Raw genomic sequence first — 13944 nt, 5'->3', positions numbered from 1 at the left:
ATCTGAAACAGAAATAAAGGAAACAATTCCGGGGGTGCCTGGGTGGCTCAGTCAATTAAGCATCTGACTCTTGATTTTGGCTCAGGTCATGAGCTCATAGTTTGTGAGATTGAATGCCACATTAGGCTCTGTGCTATCAGCACAGATTATTACTTGAGATTATCTCTCTCTCTCCTTCTCTTTCTGTCCTTACCCTGTTCTCTCTCTCTCTTTCTCTCTCTTTCTCTCCCTGTCTCCCTAAATAAATAAATAAATATTAAAAAACAGAAACAAAAACAAAAACCAATTCCATGTATGATTACATGCAGGAGGTTAAAATACCTAGTAATGAACTTAACCAAGATGGTAAAAGACCTATATATTGGAACTTCTTTAATGAAAGATATTGAAAACACAAGTAAATGGAAAGATATTTATGCTTATGAATTGGAATGATCACTATTGTTAAAATGTCCATACTATCCAAGGTGATTTACAGATTCAGTGCAGTCCCTATCAAAATTACAGTGACATTTTTCAAAACAATAGATAAGTAATTCTAAAATTTGTATAGCAACACACACACACACACACACACAACCTAAATAGCCAAAGCAATCTTGAGAAAGAACAATACTAGAGGTACCATGGTCCCTGATTTCAAACTATATTACAAAGTTATAGTAATTAAAACAGTATGGTATTGGCATAAAAAGAGACACATAGGTCAATAGAATAGAATAGAAAGCTTAGAACCAAACCCATGCATATATGGTTAAGTAATTTATGACAAAGGGGCCAAAAATATACAATGGGCGAAGAACTGTCTCTTCAATAAAACTGGACCACTGTCATATAGCATACACAAAAATTAACTCAAAATTAATTAAGTCTTGAAGGTAAGACATGAAAACTAGAAACTCCTACAAGAAAATACAGTCAGTAAGATCTTTGACATAGGTCTTGGAGATTATTTTATTTTTTTAAAATCTGACACCAAAAGCAAAAATAAGTGGGACTACATCATACTAAAACATCCTTCACACTGAAGGAAACTATCAACAAAATGAGAGGGCAGTCTGCTGATTGAGAAAAAATAATTTTTTTGCAAATCACTTATCTAATAAAGGGATAATGTCCAAAATATGTGCAGAACTCATACAACTCAATAGCCAAAACAAACAAACAAACAAACAAAAAACAATCTGATTTAAAAATGGACAGAAAACCTGAACAGACATTTTTCCACAGAAGATGTTCAGATGGTCCACAGGTACATGAAAAGACGTTCTGCATCATTAATCATCAGGGAAATAAAAATCAAAACTACAATGAGATATTACCTCACGCCAGTCAGAATGGCTTTTATCAAAGAGACAAGAAATGATGATGTAGACCAAAGGGAACCCTTGTGCACTGTAGGTGGGAATGTGTGTAGCCACTATGGAAAGAACTATGGAGGTTCTTCAAAAAATTACAAAAAATGCACAACTATCTTATGATCCAGCAATTCTCCTTCTGGGTATTTATCTAAAGAAAATGAAAATAGTGATTTAAAAGCATAAATGCAAAAGAAGATATATGCAACCCTGTGTTCATTGCTGCATTATTTACATAACCAAGTTATGAAAAAAACCTGTGTCTGTCATGGAAGTGGATAAAGAAGACGTGGTACACACACACACACACACACACACACACACACAGAGGAATATTATTCAGTTATAAAAAGTGAAATCTTGCCATTTGCAACAAAATAGATGGACCTGAAGGATATTATGTTAAGTGAAATCAGACAGAAAAACAAATGCCATACAATCTCTCTTCTGTGTAGAATCCAGTACAAACAGTTTTATAGATACAAGTTCGTGGTTGCTAGAGGTGGGAGGTGGGGGTTGGGAGAAATGGATAAAGAATTATTAAAAAGAAAAAATATATACACAATTAAAAAGAAAATATTGTGAATAATCTTAAATATCTTAAGAAAATTAGGAATATGATATTTTATTAAGACATGAAAATGTTGAATAAATGATAAATGAAGAATATGGATGGAAAGTTTCAGCCATGTAAAGATGTAAACCATTCTAAAACTAGCTTAGGACTTAGTTTTTAGAACTTGACAACACATTTCTCAAGTTCATCTGAAGAAAATAATTTATATGAGTACCCAAAAAAATGTTAAAGAAAAATAAGGACATTCTTCTTTGACAGGTAAGAAAACACACTAATGATAAAAAAAAAAAAAAAACAAAAACACTTAAAATCTAAAATAACTCTAACCTTTATATTTTCTAAATGTATCAAAAGCTAAAATGTATCTCATAATTTAAAAAGTAATAATAAAGGGAATTAATGAATAGTCTAGAGAAAAGTTGGAATCCAGAATATAGAAATCAAAGATCCTGGAATGAATAAATACTAATAGATATATTAATACTAATACTAGGGTATAGTAGTTAAAAACCCTTTATGAAGAGGATTATCAAATACTTGATATTAATTGTTTTTTCAATGCTTTGCGAAAAAAGTCACTAAAATTTTTCAGTAAACTATGCCATAGGACAGAAACCTGAATACCTGAGGAATAGACAATGTATCAGCCATGTTTCAGTGTAGGAAATGGAAATCACTGCAGATATTTATAGCAGAAAGAAATTTAAGAGAGGTGCTTTCAAAATTTTCAGAATGGCTAGGGAAGTGGGATTCAGAGAGCTGCCGGAGTCCAGCTCCAGCAGGTCCGGGGGTTCCCGAAGGATGAATGGCATCAGTGAAAAAGTGAAAATAAAATAAAACAAAAATAAAAATGGACACAGACAACAGCAACGTGTTGGACTGGCCACTTTATTGTGGCAAACGTGGCATTATATTTGCTAGCAATTTCCTTATAGCGTGCGTCATCTATGTTTTCTGGCATTACCTAATTCTAAAATTGTTCCTTTGTGTAATCACCCTTTAAGGAATAACATGATTGTTTTCTCGTAATGTTCCCTCCTGCCCTTTGCTTATTGATTAATTTCTTTCATTGTTTTCATTATGTATCTACGTTTATCTATAATCTATAAAGCATTTGCTTTGCTGTTTTCATGAAAGGTCATTTATCTCTCATACCTCAAGTGGAACAGTTACAGGGACATGACCTCTTAGTTGTTTCCCTGAACCATTTGTGGTTTTGAAGAACAAAAGTGTTCACCTCGGTGTGAGGTTCCAGGAGGGGGCCAAGAGGGCCTTAGGAACCCACACCTTATGCATTCCCAGAGAGACAATGCACCTGGGAACTAATGAACCATTCTGTACCTTAACTGACTAGGTTCAATCATCATCTGGAATGCCTCCTGGGGGCCCAGTGGGCCTAGGGGTTGGAGTGACCTGTGCCCATAGATACACTCCTTAGTTACCTGAGTGGGGCTTTCAAATCCGTTTGTTCCTTCCTTGGCTGGGAAATGTATGAGGCTATCCTTCCTTTAGGTAGAGGAGTCTTTATAGGGGGTGGCAAGGGCTAAATGTAGGACCGCACAATTTCCTTGCAGAACCTTATTTCTTTCCCAATGGTTCTTTTCCCAGGGGGCCTGTCGAGGGCAATTCCCCAACAGACAGTTCCCCAGGTACTTTTATTAAGGCCAAATTACATAAAAGCAGGAGTACAAGAAGCTTCTCTGTTTGTGGGCCGCCTTGCAGTTCCGATCCATCCACCGCCAGGCCCTGCCATCAGGCTGGTTGGATAGCTCGGCTTCAGGCAGAGAGCCACAGTAAGATTTTTGCCTTGAGAATGGCCAGGATCCCAATTTTGCTCTGCTAGAAACTTTGCTGTTAATGTCACAAGTGCTCCACATTGATGAAGCTGGTGAGTAGACAACAGAATTTGGAAAATGGGCACTGCCAATATCTACATGCTCTGGAAGCCGCTAGTCTGCTGGTACCACAGCAGAGAGGTGGCATCAACCTCCACTTCCATCAGAACTCATGCTTTCTGATGGGTACAACCCAATTCACATTAAGGGACTAGAGAAAAATACAGATTTTTAGCTTAACCACTATGAACAGGAGAGTAAAATAGAGATCGAAAAAGCCTTTGCAATCATAAAAGACTAAGAAGTTGCTGAAGAAGGAGTATGAATGGTACATTTTTATGAGAGAAAAAAAGTTTAATTTTAATTCTCAGTAAAGAAATAGAAATTAAAACCAAAATGAATGTGCTGACAGCTCAGAGCTTGGAGCCTTCTTCAGATTCTGTGTCTCCCTCTCTGTCTGCCCCTTCACCGCTCACGCTCTGTCTCTCTGTCTCAAAAATAAATAAACATTTGGGGCGCCTGGGTGGCTCACTCAGTTAATTGTCTGACTTTAGCTCAGGTCATGATCTCACAGTTTGTGAGTTCGAGCCCCACGTTGGGCTCTGTGTTGACAACTTGGAGCCTGGAGCCTGCTTTGGATTCTGTGTCTCCCTCTCTCTCTCTGCCCCTACCCCACTTGTGCTCTGTCCCTCTCTGTTGCTCAAAAATGAAGAAATGTAAATAACATAAACAAACAAACATTAACAGAAACAAAATATTTTTCTTCTAATATTCTAGTGATGAGTTCTGAGAAGACTCCAGTGGGATGAAAATTCCCAGGCAGCAGAAAAGAAGTGCAAATAGATTCAACATACTGGCTGGCAATTTGGCAGTAGGGTATCTAGAGCCTTAGAAATGACCCCATCCTTTAATAATACAGTAATCTGCTTCTTGGAATCTAGCTTAGGAAATAACATGTCTCCAATTTATGATCTAGAATATCGGTAACAGAAAAAATAGGCAGCTATTTTTTGTGAGTGTGAAAAATAAGAAAATAACTAGTACCCAAAAGTGAATAGTTAAATAAGTTATATTACTTCTGAATAATTGGTTACAATAAAGCTTTGTAATGACATTGGAAAATGTTCAGGCTAAGTGAAATGAAGTAGGACACAAAAATATTTATAAAATATGGGCCTATTTACACTATTGACAAAGAAAGAAAAAAAGGATATGATTGTCTGCTTCTGTTCTCTAACATTTTTATTGACTTTTCATAAATGTCAGCATGAAAAATATAACATTTTTTTTAACTCACCAGTATTCCTACCATTGTTCATAGTGTAGAGTTTTATTTATTTATTTAACCATTGATAGTATAATAGATTGGGGAAAAGGAAAGCTTTGTGGACCAATAAAATCTTTAATTGGATGTAAACCAAAGCATTTATTTAATAGGAGATATGAACAGAAACATGAGAAAAGCTAATTCATAATCAGCATAGACCATACTAATTCTCTTCTTTGTTCTCAGACATTGGTGTTTGCAAATCCTACAAGTTACCATCATAGTAAATTGTTACTTGCCTTTTCAAGAAATCACTAGGTGCCATGAACATTTTAGAGAAGCTGTATGATTTTAGTATTTTAATTTTATTTATGAACTTTTCTAGACAGACTAGAGAGGCTTGTCTTTCTCCCTGCCCCAGCTTTATTGAGGTATAATTGATAAATAGAATTATAAGCTATATTTAAAGTGTACAGTGTGATGATATGACTTGAAACACAGTGAAAGGATTCCCACTCACCCCTCAAGTTAACATGTCTTCACCTATTTACAGCTTTTATTTATTTATTTTTTGTGAGGAAATTGAAGTTCTACTTAGACTTTTCTAGGAATTCTAGCTACTTTTGTAGATCTTTTTTTTTTTTTTTTCTTCAAATAGGATACTGGCAAAGTTAGACATGGTGGTAGTAAGAAAAAGAAAAATCACTGAGTCTGAGTGATTTTTCAAAATTACAGCTAGGGTAGGTGGTGTGACATTCGCCTGTGTTACTCCTGGTACCTTAACTTTGATCTCTTTCTCGAAAAAAGAGAAAATAAAGACACACAGATCCAAGAATTCAGGAGGACTTCAACTTCCTGAATGCCAGAAAGAATGGTGATTTAGTGACTCTGGTATCAGTGGACTCCATTTGACCAGTAGGAGATTCTGATTTGTTGGAGACGGGCATGTTGTATCTGTGTGAACCAGCATCAGAAACTTTTATTTTGTCTGACAACATATTTTTATTTATTTTATGGATAAGAGCAGTCATCTCAGAATATATCTTAGTGGTATTGGAAATGTATTTTGTATCTTTGGGTTCTGACTGGCTGAAATGAGCTGGTTACCCAAAATGGCCCCATCACACATCAGGGTGGGTAGGAAGATTTCCCCTCGTAGTGTGAGTTCTATAACCTCTGCCACAGATTCCTTTGGGGAGTGATAGATACTGGAAACTACGCATAAGAACCAAAGGGCAAGCCTATGTTTTTTTAGCAGTGAAATGCAGTGTCACAAGTGGGAATCAGGGCTATAGGTTCTTAGTAGGTCTTTAAAGTGAGTTCTAATGCTGTCCTATGATGAACTCGATAAGCAGACTCAGGGCAAGGGGAGCATGACGGCAGTATCAGTAATTGTAAAAATAAGGTCTTGGAGACACTGTTTCCTTTACAAAGAGGTTTAGAATAAAAAAAAAAAATAGTAGATACTGAGTTTGCAAATGTGTTTTGTCGTGGGGCACATACCTCCGAGGTGTCTCTTGTATTTCTGCACAATTATTTTATCAAGAGGCATTGATAGTTCTGCTCCAAACCATCTTTTAAAAGATGTTTTTATAGCTAACAGCTTTCAAAGACAGAGACAGTATCTCCCTTTGGTGCAGAGGACAGATTTGTTACCTGAAGGGCATGATAAAGATAATGTCTCCCTTTGGAGACAGGTTTGCTAGAAGCTTCCAGAGATCTAGATTTCATAAACTCTGGGTCCCTGGTCCTAAACCGCATCTTCTGCCCTACCCCTGTGGGACTTGGGGGCAAGGAGACCAATGTGAGTACGAGGCTCATGCTGCTGGGTCAAGAGTAATAAATACCTTTGCCTTTGACAACACCTGTGAAGCTGTGGCAAGCTGACTGGTTACCTTACATGCAGAGCAAAATTTTAGTCTCAGCAATTTATAGCTTTTAATTTGTGAAGATTGTTTTCTGATTGCAAAAACAGTGTTTTTTTTTGTGCAAGGAATAAGTAGAAAAGATATGTAAGAAGAAAAAAATACATAATCTTACCTAGGGAAGGATAATATTTCGATTTTAGCACAAATTTTAATATTTATCTATATGTACATATAAGTAATATTATATATACTTGTGATTAGCATAAATTGTATTTTGCCTGCTGCTTTTGTCTCCTAAAATTAGGTTGGATATTTCTATGTCATTAAATTTTTAAACATGATTTTGAAAATCTGCTTAAAAATCTCTTTTATTATAACTAAACTATTATTTACTCAATCATTCTCTTTTTGAATATTTAGGTAATTTAGAGCTTTTAGTTATTAAAAATAATAATTCTAGGGGCGCCTGGGTGGCGCAGTCGATTAAGCGTCCGACTTCAGCCAGGTCACGATCTCGCGGTCCGTGAGTTCGAGCCCCGCGTCAGGCTCTGGGCTGATGGCTCGGAGCCTGGAGCCTGTTTCCGATTCTGTGTCTCCCTCTCTCTCTGCCCCTCCCCCGTTCATGCTCTGTCTCTCTCTGTCCCAAAAATAAATAAAAAAGTTGAAAAAAATAATAATAATAATAATTCTACAATGAACATCTTTTCATACTCATAGTGTGCTTCTCTTCTTTACATGTAAAAAAAAAAAAAAAAAAAATCCAGGGCTCCCTGATGGCCCAGTCAGTTAAGCATCTGACTCTTGATTTCGGCTCAGGTCATGATCTCACAGTCAGTCATGAGATGGAGCCCTGTGTCAGGCTCTGTGCTGACAGTGCAGAGCCTGGTTGGGATTCTCTCCCCTCTCTCTGTACCCCCCAGCTCATGTGTGCTCTCTCTCTCTCTCTCTCTCTCTCTCTCTCTCTCTCTCAATATAGATAAGTAAACACTTTTTTTTTTAATTGGCAACATAAAACTGCTAGGTCTCAGCAATTTTTCATTTAATATTTTTTTCATGTGTGCTTTGGTTCTCTCTGAGCTGAGCCAGAAGTTCTACAGAATCGGAATGTGCACAGGAGGTGGTTTCTCTCATCCTTAACCTTGTTAGACTTTTAACTGGGTAAATGGCCTTTGTCTTTTACTTCTTTCTCATGCATTCTTCCAGAAGTTTTGATCTGTTTCATAGATTCCACTGAAGTTATACTTTTTACCTTTCAGTTACTGAGTCACACATCAGGGCATGTGACTCCAAATTCTCTCCATTTCTCTGGCCTCTTCAGCAGATTTCACTTCATCCTTTCAAAATAAAGACACATGGATACAGGGTAGTAGATTTACTTCAGAGTTCTGTCAAAATCTATCTTTAGTTCTTGAGTTAGTTCTTAACATTATTAAATAGCTGTCATTAATAGGTTGATTGTAGCACATTTTTCTCCTCATGGCTTTGGAAAGGGTAAGTGGCTTCTTATTCTAGGATTAGTGTCATAATGAATGTACTTTACCAAGTTAAATATTCGTTCTAGATAATACCATCTTCTAGATAATACCATTTCCAGGAGAGTACCTGGAAAGTACTCTCACTTTGTATACCTGTCTGATGTCTGCCACATTCTTTAAAGTACTTCTGTTCCTTCTCTAAGAGAGTTGAGTTGTTATTTTACTAACTGGTTGTACAATATGATGGCTTAGGTATATACCCTAGAGGTGAAGTTTAGGCTCTAGTGGACAGGATCTAATTGTATAGTTGTATCAAATTCAAAACAATGGTCCCTTTGCCTCCTCCCAAATCAGTATGAAGGACTATAGGGTAATGTGGCTGACATCTCTGGGGGTAGCACACCGCTGTTCCATCAGGCACTTACACATAAAGTTTAAAGTAGATTTCCCTCTCTAAGAAGGGATGAGCAGAAAGACAAAGCACCTATTCAGCTTTGCATTTGCATGCTCATATCTGAAAGGAGTATAAATGAAGCAAATAATTCAACGACCACAAAAAGAAGTGAATAAAAGCTCTTCTCTTCTCCTGACACCAAAATCATTGTAAAAAAACCTAGCCTTCTGAAATTTCTGTTTGTGGCTTTGTTAAGAGAGTCTGAGTCCTTTTCAGGATTCTGGCTCAGGGAAGATAAATAGCAGAATCAAACAATCAAACAAGATAAATAAATAAAAATAAACAAATGAAAAACTCCTGAGTAAATCATGAGGCTCCAGATTGGGTAAAGCTTTTTTCTCCCAAAGGAATCTTTACTTCCAACATACACTTTACAAATAGAATTTTAAGATTTCTGGCCATTAAAATATAAGGAGTGATGATATTTCATTTTTTTATCCCAACACTCGAAAGACTCTTGCATGTACCAGATTAATGAATAAATGTGAGTTCTGAATCAAGGAATGATGAATGGATGATGGCTGTGTTTTCTTATGAAGATGCAAAATGTGGATGCATATGTCAAAACAAACATTTACACTGGGCAAAGTTAAATTGGCAAGGAAGGCTTTATTCAAGAATATTCCAATAGTGGAAGGAGGCCAGAACTCAGTCTGGCTCAGTTCCATTGAAACAAAAGTTGCAAGGTTGTATTCTCTCTCTCTCTCTCTCTCTCTCTCTCTCTCTCTCTCTCTCTCTCCGTTTTTAGCACTAAGGTGAGCTAGTACAGATAGAGGAGGTTGACTAATGGAATGTGTCCACCACATTGAATTTTTCCTGAGTTTGCAAATGATTTTCTGTGTGAGTAGCCTTGCTAACTGGCACCCACTGAACCTAGGCTCCTGCTTTCTTAACAGAGATGTATGATACAGGCTCTAATTTTTCTTGGTGATTACAGGAATTGCTTCCAGATACTTGACAATCTTGGGTCATAAAACTGGCAAGATGATTTAAAAAAAAAAAAAAAGATTTGCGTATATCTCAAAGGGACAGGGAAATGATTCACAGTTACCAGTTTTCCAAAATAAATGCTCTACAAAAAGGGAAGTTCCTTTGGTCAGGAAGAAGCCTTGAGTTTAATCAAACTGAGGAGAATGTTAAAAGCCACTTTGTCACATGCATCTTCTTAATTTGATAGAAATTGATTATAAGGGAAAAATTTCTTCCTGTCCAAATGTATGAGAACTGGTAACTATTTTTGTTATATGAGTATCCTGGGTGGGTCAAATATGAGAATTTCATTACATGCATTCAGTGAGAAATAAAATACACCTCTTACTTTGTCACAGTGGGTTTGCTGGCAGAACACAGGTGTCATGAAAACCACTTGTAAACCTACACCAAAACGGGAAGGGAAAGGAATCATATCAACATCATTGTCATTAGACATGGAGACTTGGGCAAGTCTACCACTACTGGTCATCTGATCTATAAATGTGGTGGGCTTGACAAACTATCCAAAAATTCAAGAAGGAGGCTGCTGAAGTAAGAAAGGGCTCCTTCGAGCATGCCTGTGTCTTGGATAAACTGAAAGCTGAATGCAGCATCACCATTGATAGCTCTCTGTGGAAATTCAAGACTGGCCAAGTGTTTTGTGACCATCACTGATGCCCCAAGACACAGATACTTTCTATCAAAAATGTGATTACAGGCACCTCTAGGCTGGCTGTGCTGTCCTGATTGTTGCTGCTGGTGTTCGTGAATTTTAAGCCAGTATCTCCAAGAATGGGCAGACCCATGAGCATGCCCTTCTGGTTTACACACTCCGTGTGCAACAACTCATTGTTGGTGTTAACCAAATGGATTGCAGTGAGCCACTCTACTGCCAGAAAATATACAAGGAATTCATTAAGGAAGTCAGCAGCTACGTTAAGAAAATTGGTTACAACTGTCACACAGTAGTATTTGTGCCAGTTTCTGGTTGGAATGGTGACAACATGCTGGAGCTAAGTGCTAACATGCTTTCGTCCAAGGGATAGAAAGTCACCTGTAAGGATGGCAGTGCTAGTGGAACCATGCTGCTTGAAGCTTTGAATTGCATTCTGTCACCAACTCATCCAACTGACAAGCCCTTGTGTCTGCCCCTCCAGGACATCTGCAAAATTGCATTGATATTGTCCCTGTGGGCTGAGTGGACACCGGTGTTCTTAAACCTAGAATGGTGGTCACCTTTATTACAACTGAAGTAAAGTCTGTTGAAAGCAACCATGGAGCTTTGAGTGAGGCTCTTTTGGGGACAGTGTGTGCTTCAGTGTCAAGAATGTATCTGTCGAAGATGTTTATTGTGGCAATGTAGCTGGTGACAGCAAAAATGACCCACCAATGAAGCGGCTGGCTTCATGGCTCAGGTGATTGTCCTGAACCGTCCGGGCCACATCAGTGCTGGATATGCTGGATATGCACCCGTGCCGGGTTGTCCTGCAGCTCACAAATCTTGCATGTTTGCTGAGCTGAAGGAGAAGATTGATCCTCGTTTTTGGAATAAGCTGGAAGATGGCCCCAAGTTCTTGAAATCTGGTGATGATGCCATCTTTGATATGGTTCCTGGCAAGCCTGTGCATGTTGAGAGCTTCTCTACCTGTCCTCCTCTGGGCTGTTTTACTGTTTGTGACATGAGATAGATAGTCACTGTGGGTGTCATCAAAGCAGTGGACAACAAGGCAGCTGGAGCTGGCAAGGGCACCAAGCCTGCCTAGAGAGCTCAGAAGGTTAGATGAATGTTGTCTCCAATATCTGCTACCCCAGGCTTAATCAGTGGAGGGAGAAAGGTCTCAGAACTGTTTGTGTTAATTAGCCATTTAAGTTTAAAGTAAAAGACTGTGAATGATCACAGTATGTTATAGAGCCTTCAGAAGGAAAGGAGAAGGTTCTGTGGACCATTTGTTTGTGTGTGTGTGTGTGTGTGTGTGTGTGTGTGTGTGTGTGTGTCTATGTGGCCATTTTAAGTTATTAGGTTTTAAAATCAGTACCTTTTAATAGAAACAACTTGACCAAAATTCTTGGTCAAGACAGAATCTTGAGACCCATTAAAACAAAAGTTGAATGATAAAAAAAAGACAACTATTAAATAACAAATCACTTATGTGTTATTTAATAGAAAAAGAAGCTTAGTGCATGTGGTATTTCTCTGTCTTTAATCAGCTGGTATTAAATACTAATCCCTTAATCTTTGATTTATTTTTTTTATCCCATCACTTCTGTTGGATGATAGCCATGCTGGATTGTAGCCCCCGCTGATTCTCCATGCTACAAAATCTTTCCTCTGATTTGAAGCCTGAGGCATCAGAGGTAAGTGAGAAATGGGTTGTCATTTATGTCAAAACTCCTATCTTCGTCCCTGTTACATTTCACACTTTGTCAGTTCGTGTCTCAGGTCTTCTTGTCATGCATCTTGCATGGCTCTTCTGATTTTCTCTGTAACAAAAACCAACTTGTTCCTGCATCTTCTTCTTGGCCATAAATGTACATGCTTAACTATGTAGTGGATGGAGGTGAAACTAATATTTCTGATAGTCCTATATTGGTTATGCATTGTGCAGAATATAAGAGAAGTACTTGAAGAACAAATATACTTCCTAAGATTATGGCAGTCCATTGTATGGATGAGACTTCCATTTGAGTTCCGTGGAATTTTCTATGCACATGTGGAAATAATTAGCATATGGTTTTGTCTTAAAACTGTAATTGAGGGGTGCCTGGGTGGCTCAGTTTGTTGAGCATTCAACTTTGGCTCAGGTCATGATCTCGCAGTTTGTAAGTTCGAGCCCCGTGTGGGGCTCTGTGCTGACAGCTCAGAGCCTGGAGCCTGCTTCAGATTCTGTCTCCCTCTCTCTGACCCTCCCCGTTCATGCTCTCTCTCTGTCTCAAAAATAAATAAACGTTAAAAAACAAAAAACAAAACAAAAACCCTGTAATTGATATAGAGGGCACCTGGGTGGCTCAGCTGGTTGAGTTTCCGACTCTTGATTTCAGCTCAGGTCATGATCTCATTTTTTGTGAGATCAAGCCCCGCATTGGGCTCTGTACTGGCAGCATGGAGCTTGCTTGGGAATATGTCTCTTTTTCTCTCTCTTCCCCTTCCCTGTTCATGTTCTTTCTCTCAAAAATAAAATATAACTTAAAAAAATTAAACTATAATTGATATGAATTTATAATTATTTTAAAATATAATGAGCACACTTTTTAAATAATTGTTTTAAATTTTTTGTTCGTTTATTTTGAAAGAGAGAGAGAGACAGAGCATAAGCAGGGGAGGGCCGAAAAAGGGGGAAAGAGAAAATCCAAACAGGCCCCATGCCATCAGTGCAGAGCCAGACGTGGGGCTCAATCTCATGAACCACGAGATCATGACCTGAGTGAAAATCAAGAGCTAGACACTTAACCGGTTGAGCAACCCAGGTGCCCCAATGAATACACTTTTAAATTTATGAGATAACATATTGTCAGTGAGCAAAGTTTATTTTTGAAAAGGAAAATTCTAAAGCCTCGGCTTTACCTTCTGTATAATAGAAGTAATGTTTTGAGGATACAATGTTGCATTAGAACAGAGTGGATGCCTTGCCCTGGGGCAATGCAAGAGCATATTAGAAACAGACCTAAGATGAAAGTTTATAAAGATAAGAATATTTATTTAAATGTAAACTTTTCAAGGTAATATCTTTAAAAAATTAAGAATGTAAGAAGATCTCTAAGAGTAAGTGCATTATTTTCAAATGTACTTAAATCATTAGTCAAGTGGCACTGTGTTTATTGCATGATGATGGGTTTCCTCAGAGGAAAAACAGCTTGCCTCCCTCTGATAAAAACATTCCAGGAAGACAATTGCTTCTGGCTTTGTTATAAATAATCCTGTGTTACTTGTCTCTTATAATTCTAAAACACAAGTAATTTTTCTTTAATATAACTACAAACATATAACCTTGATTAAATTGACTTGCATATACAAAGTTGAGCTTTGATATTTTATAGAAAGATTTTAAGGATAGTTCTATGTGGATACTGGAAGCTAATTGGAGATATGCATTACCAACTATAACATAAGTGGGAATTTTGATGGAGTCATAGGTGATAC

General features: G+C 37.6%; 1 pseudogene; it reads left to right on the top strand.

The window, feature by feature from the left end:
* The window catches only part of LOC132677037 (elongation factor 1-alpha 1 pseudogene), a 37632-nt pseudogene extending 26042 nt beyond the window's left edge, over window positions 1–11590 (top strand).
* The last annotated feature ends 2354 nt before the right edge of the window (window positions 11591–13944 follow it).

Source organism: Panthera onca, chromosome D1 (genome assembly GCF_046562875.1).
Source record: "Panthera onca isolate mPanOnc1 chromosome D1, mPanOnc1 haplotype 2, whole genome shotgun sequence".
Taxonomy (NCBI): domain Eukaryota; kingdom Metazoa; phylum Chordata; class Mammalia; order Carnivora; family Felidae; genus Panthera; species Panthera onca.
Note: the sequence above shows the minus strand (reverse complement) of the source record. Positions and strands in the feature narration are given on the sequence as shown.